The following is a 13,915-nucleotide window of genomic DNA, read 5'->3' on the forward strand; positions in this document are numbered from 1 at the left end:
ACCTTTTAGCACCTTAGCTACTATTTAAAATACCACAGGGGAGTCTGTTTTTGGCACAACATCAATATTTTTTTTCCTCTGGTTTATTTGAATACTGACTAAAGTTCTTGTAATTGTTCGGAAAGTCTGAACAGTCTATAAAAGTGCTTACAAACTACAGACAAACTGGACCACCGTTCAGCAGATCCAGACTGAGACCTTCTTTTTTGGCTGGACCAAACTCTGGTCTGCAACTTTGGTTTGGAACTAACAAGGTAGGTGTGAAAGTCCACCAAGTTAACATGTAGCTACGATTTTTATTCAAGCTTACGTTTGGGTTGTGAACATTTAGAGAATAAATCGTCTGTTTGTTTATACTGGTTTGTTCAGCATAAAGACTGTCATTGCACCAGTGTGTCGCCTGGCTGCTTGCTGGTGAATTTTATTGCTTGCAATGTGCATGCAGGATAAGAAATACTACAATCAGTTGTGACAGCATGTAAACAACAAGAAGGTGGCCCACACTAGGGTTGGGCGGTATTGAAGTTTTTCATACCGTCATCAGATTATATGGTGGTAAACGGTATTACCGGTGTGTGTGCTCCATATATATATATATATAAAAATAAAGCTGAATAAGCAATAATAAAATTCTAAATATTTTTTTCTAATTCAGTGTTTTGTCATATCGCCAAAAGTATCGTTATCGTGAAAATACCATGAAATATCGTGATATTATTTTAGAGCCATTAGATTTGGCACGTCACCTCACTTGGTTAATATACCGTTACCATTTTACAATACCGTCACCATGTTTAAATACCATGGTATACCGAAATACCGTCATACCGCCCAACCCTAGCCCACAACCTACTACAATAAAAACAACTATTTACATTCCTCCTAGAGACCATACATCCTACCTTCACTCAACGACCTGGAATAACTAGAGGAATTCATCGGCCAGTAACATCACCAGCTATCAACTCCGAACCAGGACAAAGAAGACGGCTACTATAGCCCTGTCACGATAATAAATAATACAATAAATTGACATTGCTTCAATAATGTTTGATAATAGTAATATAATCTATTGTGTTTATCTGTATGTTTGTTCACATATATATAACAGTAAACAGTATTTCAGCCAGTCATGCAATGACAAATGCTTCAAAATCTGACAGTGTGGATTGCAGCAGGTAAGGAAAAAAATAAGTATTGCCGAAACTACGATTAATTTGTTGTCTTTAAAAGGGTATAACTGCTTTGATACGTTATTTTATTATCATTATCATTAGTATTATCATTATTATTATTAGTCAATGGCATTTAGAGATTATTTTATTTGGGAATAGTAATGAGAGGCACAGACTAGCTGCCTATCTGGATTCAAAAAGCCTAAAATCTAAAGAACTAGTGCGTAATCTTGGTGTACAAATGGACTCTGATCTCACTTTTAACAGTCACGTCAAAGCAGTCACCAAATCAGCATTTTATCACCTAAAGAACATCAATAAGATCAGAGATTTTCTGTCTAAATCAGACCTGGAGAAACTCATCCACGCCTTTATTTCTAGTAGGATTGATTACTGTAATGGACTCCTAACTGGACTCCCAAAAAAGACCATCAAACAGCTTCAGCTCATTCAGAATTCAGCAGCCAGAGTTTTGACTAGGAGTAAAAGAAGGGAGCACATCACCCCCATCCTTAAATCCCTACACTGGATACCAGTATGTTACAGAATAGACTTTAAGGTACTGTTACTGGTCTATAAATGTGTTAATGGTGCAGGACCAGCATATTTATCTGATGTGCTCCAGCAGTATGAGCCGAGCAGAACTCTCAGATCATCAGGAACTGGTCAGTTAGAGCTTCCTAAAGTAAAAACTAAACACGGAGAGGCAGCGTTTAGCTACTACGCTGCTCTTAAATGGAACCAGTTAACAGAGAGCATTAGAAGAGCTCCAACACTAAACATGTTTAAATCCAGACTGAAAACCTACATGTTTGATCAGGCTTTCAGCTCAGCTTAAAACACTGCAGCTCCACACACTTTTATTCTGTAACGGCACTTTTATATTATGTTTTATTCATGCTTTATTCTTATTAATTCCTTGTTGTTCTTTTACATGTTTTTAATTTAATTCTCTTTGTTTTAATCATGTTTTAATCAATCATGCTTTATTCTTATTTTAGTTTTTATTTCCATTTTTACTGTTAATCTTTTACATGTTTTTTTTATTTTTATTTTTTTATTTGATTTCTCTGTGTATTTTCTAATTTGTAAAGCACTTTGAATGACCGTTGTGTATGAAAGGTGCTATATAAATAAACTTGCCTTGCCTTGCCTTGCCTTAAAAAAAGGATTATATTGACCACTTTACACATTACATCCTTTAAACAAAACATGCGGTAACTAAACTTGTTTAACACGAAACGTGTTACTAGATCTCACAAAACCACCTCGAAAACCTAAAGACAAATAAATACAATTTACTAACAAATATTGACCAACACAAACTGAAGTCATTCACATCGCGATTTTAACCACATTCACAACTCCAGACAAAAAGCCATACATATAAACCAAAAATGTACTTACTCAACACTACTATTCATTTTTTCAATTAACTTTTCAGATTCCCCAATTAAAAATGGGGGTGATTTTAACACAGTCACCGATCCATATTTAGACAGAATAACCAATTTAAAAAACAAAATCTACAGAAACAATAAAACAGGTCATGAGTGATTTTGTTCTTGCTGATCGTTAACAAACCCAAAAGAATTCCACCAGCTCATCATTCATTTTTACTTCATTTCAATTCACATTTATTTTCCTAATTAGCAATTCAATAAATAAGAATGTCACTACATACACAGATTTACATGGTTACAGTAAGCAAATCTGCCTCCGTTTCAGTCATTCTGAAAGGAGGGCAACATAACCCGCTTTGAGGTGCCGCTTTAATACATTTTTACTGAACAATCAAGAATTTTCCAATAAAAAAGAATGGTCATCCTTCCTAGATAAAAGGAAAATGATTCCAAGAAAGCCAAGAAATCCTCAACACTATGGGAAACTGGAAAGGCAGTTTTAAGAGGTTAAATAATATCGTATTATTATAATATTATTTTTGACTGAAATTTCCCTTCACCTCAAACAAAGCAAGTTCCCACCATACCATCCAGTTACTGACCTTCATAACTTTTCAATACTAAACTTAGAAGCAAGACGTTAGTTGATCAACTAGAAACAGTAATTCCATATCTAATCCACTCCGGCCAAACAGGTTTTATCAAAGGCAGACATTACTTCACTAATATGAGCAGACTAATTATCATAATACAGTATATAACTGAACAAGAGTCACAAACAGTAACTGTAATCCTAGATGCAGAAAAAGCTTTTGATAAAGTTCATTGGAAATTCTTATTAATTTTTATTTATTATCATTTATACAATGGCTCAAGACTGTATACACATCATCTATGGCCACTATAAAAACAACTAATGGGATAATAATAATAATAATAATAATAATAATAATAATAATAATAATAATAATAATAATAATAATAATAATAATATCACAGCGTTTCACTCTCTACTGGGGCACTTGGCAAGGATGCTCTCTCTCTCCCCACCTACTTGCCGTATATGCGAAACCATAAGCTGCAGCAAGACATTAAAATGTGAATATAGTAGGAATACAGATATGACAACAGATGACATTCCTACTTTTCTTACAAAAGCGACCATATTCAATAAAATAAATAATTCAAACCATTAAACATTAGGGCTGCAACTAAAGACTATTTTAGTAGTCGACTAATCTAGTTGGGATTATTTTCTTTCCAGTCATTTGTACTTCCTACTGGTGAGGAGCTAAACATTTAGGCCCCAAGACAATTTTACAGTACATTTTGATAGTTTAACATTCCTAGGCTACTTGTGTGTTTTTTTTCCCAAGGAGATGCCTCCCTGAAATGGTTGTTTGTCTAAGAAAATGGTCCAAATTGGTCCAAACCTACTATTCTACTATTAAATAAACAACTATATATATACACACACCAATTCAGACACACTCCATTCCACGGAACAACACTTCTATAGCCTATCTGGGAATTAAATTTTGGGACCCCCTGCTATCATGTTTTCAATCACCTAAGTGTACTGTTCTCATGTGATCACTAGATGGTACAGGAAGTGTCTCCATATGATGCCAAATAGTCAATGTTTTAAAAAATTAAGTATCATAGTGCAGAGATGAAGACATATAATGTCTGCTTATGAGGATGCAGGGTCTCAAAGGGTTTTAAGGTGGAACAGAAAATTTAGCTAGCTAGCTACCAAGACACTTCAAGTTTTTACTTTAATTTAGTTTTGTCATGAAGAAAAGTCTCATAATACATTGGAACTAAATTAGGTAAACTAAGATAATGCAATGGTTAATCATTTGTAACAATGAAAACACTTGTTAAATACTGTTAAACCCCTTGCACAGTTTGTGCAGCCATCTTGCCAGTAATTTCTCTTAAGCCCTAACTCTTTTCCTACCCCCCATCTCAACCAGAATCTGGACACCCTACCCCTCGGTGTGACCACACAAAAGAAATAGGTAGGGTTAAGTGAGAAGGGAAAGGTGTCTTAGACTCTGCACCTTATACCAATTGTCTTTCTATGAGTGAGGAATTGTAGGACGAAGTGTTTGAAGATATCCACACCATACAGGAGCTACTAGCATTAAACGAACGCGACCAGCGCTGGTTAATGTTCAGGCTTACAGACTGGCCTTTTACCGTTCATCTGCCATGTATCAGATGTAATTTGCTCAAGTGATTCTACAGCACAGGCTTGAGAGCGTGGCTGTGATGTGGTTAGATATACGCTGCCAGCTCAGCTCCAGTCTGTCATTCTACGCTCTTTCACTTTAAAGGGAATTATCTGATTTTTAAAGGTCACAATACAAACCAGCCTGGCAGTCACAATTCAATATAAACCACAATTACACTCTATACATTGCAGCACATTCACCTTTACTACTGACCACCACACAAAACTGGTTCCACTACACAGTGAAGAATATAACATTTGCAGTAAGTAATGTGATACTTGCAGTGCGGAAAGTAATGTGAGGTAAGGAAAGAAACACCTTACTATAAGCACACTGGCCAGTGTTCAACCTTACTCCCAAAAAAACACTTTGCAACAGGTGTACGGCTTCTGAAGCCATCTCCTGAGGTAACATTTTACGATTAATTTGCATACTGCCATCCTATGACTTTTTGCCATTTAAGTGTTTATTTGTGTGTGAGTTGGAAAAAAAATCAGTGCAACATGTTATCATTTAAAATGCTTAAGGGTCTCGCTCTCTCGCTCTCTCTCCCTGTCTTGGAGCACGTTCCTCTCTCTCTAAATCCCTTAGCAAATCCTCCTGTAACACACCTCACACTGCAGATACCCTTCTGTCTGACAGAGAAGGACTCTCTCTCTCTTTCTCCCGCTCTCAACCTCTCTCTTTCTCCCTCCCTCCCTCCCTCTCTCTCTCTCTCAGGTGTGTTCAGGTTGCGGCTGTAATTGGAGCGTACAGCAGTAATTGTATAGAGAGAGGTGTAACCTTGTGAGCTGCTGCTCTGTCGAAGTGTTTAATACGGCTGATAAAAGGCTGGTTGCTGTGTGTTGTGCTGAAATTATACGTTGTTTGGAGGGGAGGGGGGTCTGAATGGCGTGGCTGAGCATGGTGTGGGTCAGAGTTCAGGAGCGCAGTGGGATCTGACACTCTGTTTGATTCCGCTATTGTTTTATTCACTCTCTGCTGCTACTCAGCCGTTATGATATAATGAGTGGCCTTTGTTAAATTTTGGGTTTGTGTACGCAGTTTGTGTCAAATCAGTTGTGTAATGCACTGTTAAACATTAAATCAGCTGCTTTTGTTTGTGTGTGTGTGTTTCGTTCTGTTTTGACCACCAGACCACTAGATAGTAATGCTGTCAATAGATCCCACTGAACATCTAAATTTTGTTTACTCAGACAATAATTACACATCATCTGCATAACAATTTACAGTAGTTACAGATTAATTCTGAGAACTAAACAAGTGGTTATTAGTTAATGAAAAAAAGTCATAATAGTACCTGAATAAATTCTAGCTATAAGTGTTTACCAAATAATGTACAGCAGTTACCAAATCATGTACAGCAGTTACCAAATAATGTGCAGTTACCAAATAATGTACAGCAGTTACCGAATAACTGACAGTATTTGCCGAATAATTGACAGTATTTGCCGAATAACTGACAGTAGTCACCAAATAATAACTCAGTTGTTACCAAATAATTCACAGTCACTACTGAACACTTCACAGAAGTTACTGAATAATTCACAGTACTTACTGAATAATTCACAGTCGCTACTGAATAACAGTCATAGTCATAAAAAGTACCAAATAATTATTAGAACCAATTAATAGTTCAAATTACATACTGAATTATAGTGAATAAGTTATAGTAGTTACTGAATAATAACCCTAGGTTAATAATTTATATAATAATTTAATTCATTAAGTCACTAAAGAGTTAAGATCCAAAAAACATTGCACTGTTTTTCTATTTTTCAGACATAGCACACTATTTCTTTTTCTCTTTTTAATGTTAAATATTCTACTGTACTTTACTGATACTCTGATTATTCCTCTCTTTAACTAAACATATTTCATTATTGGCTCCTCAGTGTTTATTTGCTATGAAAGCAAGGTTTGTACAAGTTTTAAATGTTGTGGAAAGCTTTAATTTATTAACTAAGTGTTAATATTTTAAGCTAATTTTAAATCAAGGTAAGAGTCAGATGCAGTTGATTGTGTGTTGAAAATGTTCTGCGTTATTGGTTCAGGATTGCAAAAAAAAAAAAAGAAAAGAGGAATGTGAATCTTTGATAAACACTCTGCACTGAGCCTGGGGAATATAATGGAGAGAAATTTATAAAATAAAGATGCACCTGAAACAGTGAATGCCTTTTTGTTCAGTTGTTTAAAAATGCTATGAATTGTTCTGAAAAGTCTGGCTAATGGGTAATTAATGGCCAGAAAAGACATAAAACTACCTAGTAAAAAGGATGAGAAATATGGGCTGTAAAATTTGCTGGAGGTGTAACATATTTGCACAAGCAATATTTAACTCACCAAATTTGCTGTGGCTTCACAAGTAGAACTGCAGCGGGACATCTCCGTACAACCAGGGTCACTCAGCAAAGTATAGAGGCATGTTGGGCTCCATTAATTTTCTGCTTTGCATACAATGATTCCAGAGAGGCTCCAGACCAACCACAACCCTGACAAAAAAGAAGCAGCAGATAAGATAATGAATGAAATGAAGAATGTCTCTATTTTTTTATTTTGCTCTAAAATAAAATGCTCTCTACAGTAAAACAAGAGCTGAATATACATTAAAATAGAATAAAATTACAAATACAATACAATTTAAAAAGAAAACTTTAATGACTGCTTAAATAGAAGCAAGTTACTACAGTCACTGCATCTTATAAGATAATTAAATAAATGTGCATTATCTGTAGGGCTGGGTATTGTTTAAAAATGTTTAATACCGATACCCAAACAATATTTATTTCAATACCTTTTTCTATATTCAAACAAAAAAAAAAAAAAACTACAAAAAGCAATACTAAATACTAAACTAAATATATTTTTCCTAAACATGTTACTGGATGCATTTTAGTTTTTAAGAGTTATTTTTAAGAAATATCAGCATTAGATTGGACAAATTTAATTATATTTATATGAAGTGAATGAACAATAATAACTTCAGTATTAATGTGATGGAACAGTAATAATAAGTTGATTTTTTTTTTTTTTTTTTTTTTTTTTAAACCAAGAACCATCCCAAAACTTTCTGGAAGTCGTGCTGAACTGAAAATTGTCTTTCCATATTTGTGTAGCATTACTGCTGTTTTTATTTCCATAATGTATTTTAAATTTTATTGACTAGCCATTTTTAATACACACAGATGGCCACACATGGTCTACAGTAGGACAAAACGAGAGAAAAGAAACATGATTGACCAATTTATGTTAAATTAACGTCGCTTACCAATTTTTTAATTATTCTTCAAGCCTCATATATCTGCTCTATTTATCTCCCCTTTTAAAGCACAGTTCTGCTGTTAGATAGTGGGTGGATAAGCTTCCCTGCTTACATTGCCACTTTTGATGCTCCACAGTTGACCAACATGACGATGCACAAACCATAGTTATGTACTACAGGCCCTTCCCCAACTAGCACCACACTGACCCCCTTTTTGAGGTTTTACCAGCAAGGTAATTGGCTCCATCTTTTAACCAGCAGGCAGTCTTCTCAAAAACTGCTTATGACCAGTTTGTTCTGCACACAGTTTTCTCAGTCCTGAAAGCATCCGAAAAGAGCTTTAAATTTCATCCCCTTTGCTATTTTTTTGTCTGCATGACGGTAATAATCTGGAGACTTATTAACTGTCCACATTTTAGATTTTTTTTTTTAAATGGAGGAATATATATCTATATTAACTAATAAATTGAAGTTGATAAAATATCTGCAGGGCTGCAGGGCTGCAGGGCCTAGAACTATTGATTATTACTACTAATAAACAGAAATAATTATGTTTATATGTATAGGTTATGATTAAATAAAAGGCATGCTATAAACTATATGCTTGACCTGTCTTGCACAGAAGCTACAGTACCTGAAACTGTAGATATTACCCAGCTTTGCACTGTGTATTAAACCTGTTCTCACCTTAAATTAGAAAGAGTGATAAAGCCACCGAGGCGAACAAGAATCTCTGAAGACTTAATAATCATCCAGCACTGATTATACTGCCTTAAGACATGTGAAAACCTGGAGGAACCGTAGAGGAATATGGTACATTTCAATTTAAAACCAGTTGTTTTATTAAATCTTAGGAGATTCATTACTGGATTTGCCACTAGGACTAGTACATGTGGACTAGTATGTGTGTGTTTAGTTCCGTAGACCAACTGTCCTCAGATTGATATAAAATGAACGCTTTAACATTATATTATGTGGGACATTTGGTTGCTCCAAAACTGCAATCAAGGTTAGGACTGAGTTAGATTAAGCACTGTATCATCTCCACAAACCCCTATGTAAACACAGGGAAACACCTTAGGATAGGAATACAAACAAATCTGTGTTAAAGTTTGGAGAACATCATCTGTAAAAGATTTCACTAGCACAGAAACATCATAAGCTACCGCTTATAAGCAAATAACATGTACATAATAAAATTACTCGAGCACTTTCAGTTCCAAAATAAAAATGAAAAATTTTCCCTTGTGCAGATTTACTTTTTATTTCACCTTTTCCATTGAAAATTTCAAGCTGTGCTTATGCTAATATGTTAATTAGTTGTGGGTGGGTCTTCCCACTGCAGTCTGGAGTTGAGAGAGTAATGAAGATGTTTAATCAGGTACTGCTACCTAGAAAATTTGTGAGCTCTGTGAACTTGTAGTTAATAGACAGTATACAGCATCAGTGCTGCATTATTTTAGATATGTTTGGTGATATTATTTATTTAACTCACATTAAGATAAGCGTAGTTCGGATTCAGATAAACAAACAGATGCTGATTTTCCTCCTAACTTCTAACCTATAAGTCTAGGCATAACAGCACTATGCGCCGACCAGCCATTTCATTACAACCACTTTGGATCTACTGCCCAACTTAATAGATCCACTGATCATATACTATACGCAGACCAGCCACTACATTACAACCACTCTGGATGCCTAACTTTGTCAACCAAAATAATTATATCGGCAAGGCATTTATGTCATTAAGTGGCATTAAAAGATGCCACTTAATTGTGCACTCCATTGTGCAATAAAGAGGCCTTTTGTTAACATCTCCAGAACTTCTCTGGGCTCAGATGCACCCCACAGGATGAACAACCACACAGCGCATAAATCTGATTTTGTGTTGTTTGGGTCACTATGTGTGGAAAAGGTACGAGTATGTATAACTTTACCCCCTCACACCCCACACTGTATCTTTCTTTTTTCCTCTATTGCTGCCAAATGAAAATAGTTTACAGCCAAAACAAAACAATTTGTCAGTTACAGCTGTTTTACACAGCCTGCCTTTGTCACATTATGAATATACTGCTCTGCATTGCCGTTATGAACAGTCGGCTACATGCTGAGCGTTGTCACATTGTCTAGCGCCAACGTTATTTTATTAGGGTTTGATAAACTTGTATAAAAATGAAAAGAAAACAGTGGGAGAGCAAGTGCTCAACTTATTTCATTTTCCAGGCACCTCAGTTTAAAAAATATAGTGGATGTTATGTTTACAATAATCTGTGCATAGAGAATAGTAGATGGGCATGGTACATATTGTGACAGAAGCTGTAAATACTGCATATTTCTAGACCAATATTTTACAATTTGATGCAACTTTATTCACCTAAAATTAGATGGGCGGATCTGTGTTCTGTGGACAATCATCAACCTTTTCCGGGCTAATATGGTTATTTTGGCTACCTCTAAAAGGGGGGTGGGGGAGTGTAACATCCTGTGCATCATCTCTTAACCTGAATGGACTCCATGTATGTACGTATGTGCCCCCAACTAAAATAAACAAATAAACACACACATTACCACTGGACTGTGTTTTGGTCAATCTAATGAGTGCTGACAAACACTTCTTTATGGCTTAGAGAAGCTACCAGATGAGGCCAAGCATGATCACCATCAGGAAGAGGCCTTTTCAGGAAATTTGGGTGCATAACAAAATGTATGTGTATTTCTACATATACACATATACATACACCCACTAAGAATAATACATTATCAAGAGTTTCTCAACATATGGGTTGCAGACCACAGAATTGAGGAATAAAAGCGGAATTCAGATAGAAACAAAAATAGACTTAATCTGAAAGCAGTGACCAGCACTGTAACCTGCTGTAATATGACATCAAACACATGTCATACCAAACACTAGAACTTATATTTAACCCACATAGTAACATTAGTCTGATATATGAAATAAATCAGCCATTAATTCGTGAAGTGCATTTATTTCAGTTCAATATCGTATGAATGGGGGAAGGGCCTCTAATATGCTGTGCATCATCTCTCAACATGAATTGCACTTTAACTGTTTACAATCAAGCACACTAAAAACACTGTGAACCTCCAGCTAAAAGAGTCTGTGAATCCCGCATCCCTAACGTTAAGGTTACCTGCTGAGCCAGACCTCAGCATTTTACGGACATTAATTTTCTTTTTTTATAATAAACTATTTAAGTTAAACATTTTACAACAGACCTTTTCGATACAACATTCAGCATACAAAATAACAAAATAAACATTTGTCAATAAAAAACAAAAAAATATCTATTTTTTTTTATTATTTAAAATTGTCAGCAAATGGCCTTTTTTTAACAATACAGTCACTGGAGATAAATTGTCTTACACCTTGTTTTTCGTTATATACACTACAAACAGTTTATATATATATATATATATATATATATATATATATATATATATATATATATATATATATATTAAATATATATTTATATATATATTTTTTTGTTTTTTTGTTCTTAAGAATTACTTAGAAACTGAACTGTACGTCACTGCACTTGCACTAACTAAATAAAGCCCAAAACAGACAAGATTCGCTCTCAACCAACCCAAATATCAATAATATTCAATACTTCACAGTACTTGAGTAAATAAAAGCAAAATTCAGAAAAAAACATAGAATGCACACAATTAGAGCATCTAAAAACCAGTGACCAGTGTTCTGTCGATTTGTGTTACCTTGCCACACCATACTACCCTAGTGTATATTTATATGTATTTACATTACTTTTGTATTTATGTTACAATGCTAAATTAAATCTTTTCTAATCTAAAGGTAAAAATACAAAAATTAAAACATTCTAGCGGTAGAGGTCTCTGTATGATATTTTAATAGCCTAAATTGCTGTACTGGGGTTAAGTTAAATAAAGGCAACATAGGTGATGGGAAACTTTATAGTATTTTTATATATAAAAAAAAAACTCAGTGTCTCAGCAAAGGGAATCATGAAGTGCTTTAAGGGTTTCTGGGGAAAACACTGCACTGACTTTGGACTTGATATAACACAGTGGTTCAACACCAGCAGATGACATGTCTCTCCAAACTATCACTGACCATCAGTAAATTTAGCATTTCATTTGTAAATCAAGGGACCAGAGTCTGGAGGAAGAGTGGAGAGGCACAAAGTCCAAACTGCTTATGGTCTAGTGTGAAGTTTCCACATTCAGTGATAGTTTGGAGAGACAGGTCATCTGCTGGTCTTGGTACACTGGGTTATATCAAGTCCAAAATCAGTGCAGTGTTTTCCCAGAAACCCTTTCAGTACTTCATGTTTTCCGCTGCTGTTATGGAGATGTGGATTTCATTTTCCAGCAGGACTTGGCACACTGCCAATACAAAAATTGCTAATTGTTGTTTTCTTAGCTTAATATCTCAATAATGCCTCAAAACAGCAACATAAACCATGTATATATGCAGCTAGAAAGAGCTAGAAATAAATCTTACCTTTTGTATTTACTGCAGTGTCCTCACTCTCCGGTGAAAGTAATAATCACTCCTTCATAGTTTCCTCCACAGGAACTTTATGTGACTCTTTTACCGCTTCATTTCTCAATTCCTGTAGTTTAATCCAGTGTCTGATAAGAGCGTTGTGTGTCTTTAAGTTTGCCCACCAATGTTTAAACTCCAGCTCACCCCATGCCATCAGCGCGTGGCCCTGTACACAATGTTTGAATCTTTTGATTCGAATCGGTATCCGGTTCACGAACCGATTCACCCAATGAGTCGACTCTACGCTTAACCCATAGTGAGCCCAAGTTTCTCAAAGCATCCAAACACCAAACAGATATTTATTCACCAAATATCAGCGGATCTAAAAGTTTACGGATAAATGTCTCCCAATTGGAAAAATGATCAAGTGAATCAAAACACTGACTCGGTTCTTGACATGAACTTTGATTCCAAAGTATTTTTATTTTTTTTTGCACAACGATGTTACTACAGTACATTTCTTAGCCCACACACTTTGTCGAAATTTCAAAAACAAAGATCAACACACAAAAAAGAGAGAAGCAGTAAACACAAACAATAAAAAAAATTACAGAATATGGGTCTAATCTTACAAGCTTACACTTATGTGTATAGTACTTTGCCAAGAAAATAATTACATAAAACAATATATTTTTTTTCTATTACTTTCCATACTTAGTAAAACCAAATACACTGTTTTTTTATTCCTTATAAATAAGATCCTAAATGAAGCTATACATATTTTGCCATTGTCTTTGTGTGTGTTCGCACGACAAAATAGATGAAAAGGGAATCTTGTTCGAAATCACAAAATGTGTAAAAAAACGTTTTTTCAACAAATATTTTTAACAGACTTGTTCAAATTTAAAGTCACATGTGGAACGGATACAGCACAGAAACTCGTGACCATTTCAGCCGGATCTCTCCATGATGCTATAGGTGAGATAGTTACCATGACGACATTTTCTCTGAAGACTCTCTCTATCTTTATCGTTTTTTATCTGGACTGGCGAGGTGGTGAAAAGGGGTGCGTGTGCCCTGAAAGGAACGGGTCACATCTCTATTGTTTCTTCTCCTTTGTTCAGCCTTTCTTCCCCTGTATTTCTTCTCCTCACTCCTTCCCTCCAGTCCATTCCAGGCGCCAATCAAGGCTGATAATCTTTAAATTAGAGGGTGACAGAAGAGGGCAGAGAGAGTGCCGCCCCTCCACCAGCCCCTCTCAACCATCCAACTCTCTCTCTCCTTCTCTCTGATAGATAAGTGGTCTCTGTGTGGACTGGCCAAGGCTATTTTAATTA

At 35.4% G+C, this 13,915-nt stretch overlaps 1 long non-coding RNA gene across 2 annotated transcripts in view; it reads right to left on the bottom strand.

Annotated features, from left to right (window-relative positions):
* LOC111195225 (uncharacterized) overlaps positions 1-12,807 on the bottom strand; it is a 38,368-nt gene extending 25,561 nt beyond the window's left edge. For both annotated transcript variants that reach the window (XR_002651538.2, XR_002651537.2), the window contains exons 1-2: positions 12,594-12,807; positions 7,162-7,310 (exon numbers count right to left, since the gene is read on the bottom strand). This is a non-coding gene — a long non-coding RNA (uncharacterized LOC111195225). The remainder of the gene's footprint in view (positions 1-7,161; positions 7,311-12,593) is intronic.
* Between the last annotated feature and the right edge of the window lie 1,108 nt (positions 12,808-13,915).

Source organism: Astyanax mexicanus, chromosome 25 (assembly GCF_023375975.1).
Source record: "Astyanax mexicanus isolate ESR-SI-001 chromosome 25, AstMex3_surface, whole genome shotgun sequence".
NCBI classification, from domain to species: domain Eukaryota; kingdom Metazoa; phylum Chordata; class Actinopteri; order Characiformes; family Acestrorhamphidae; genus Astyanax; species Astyanax mexicanus.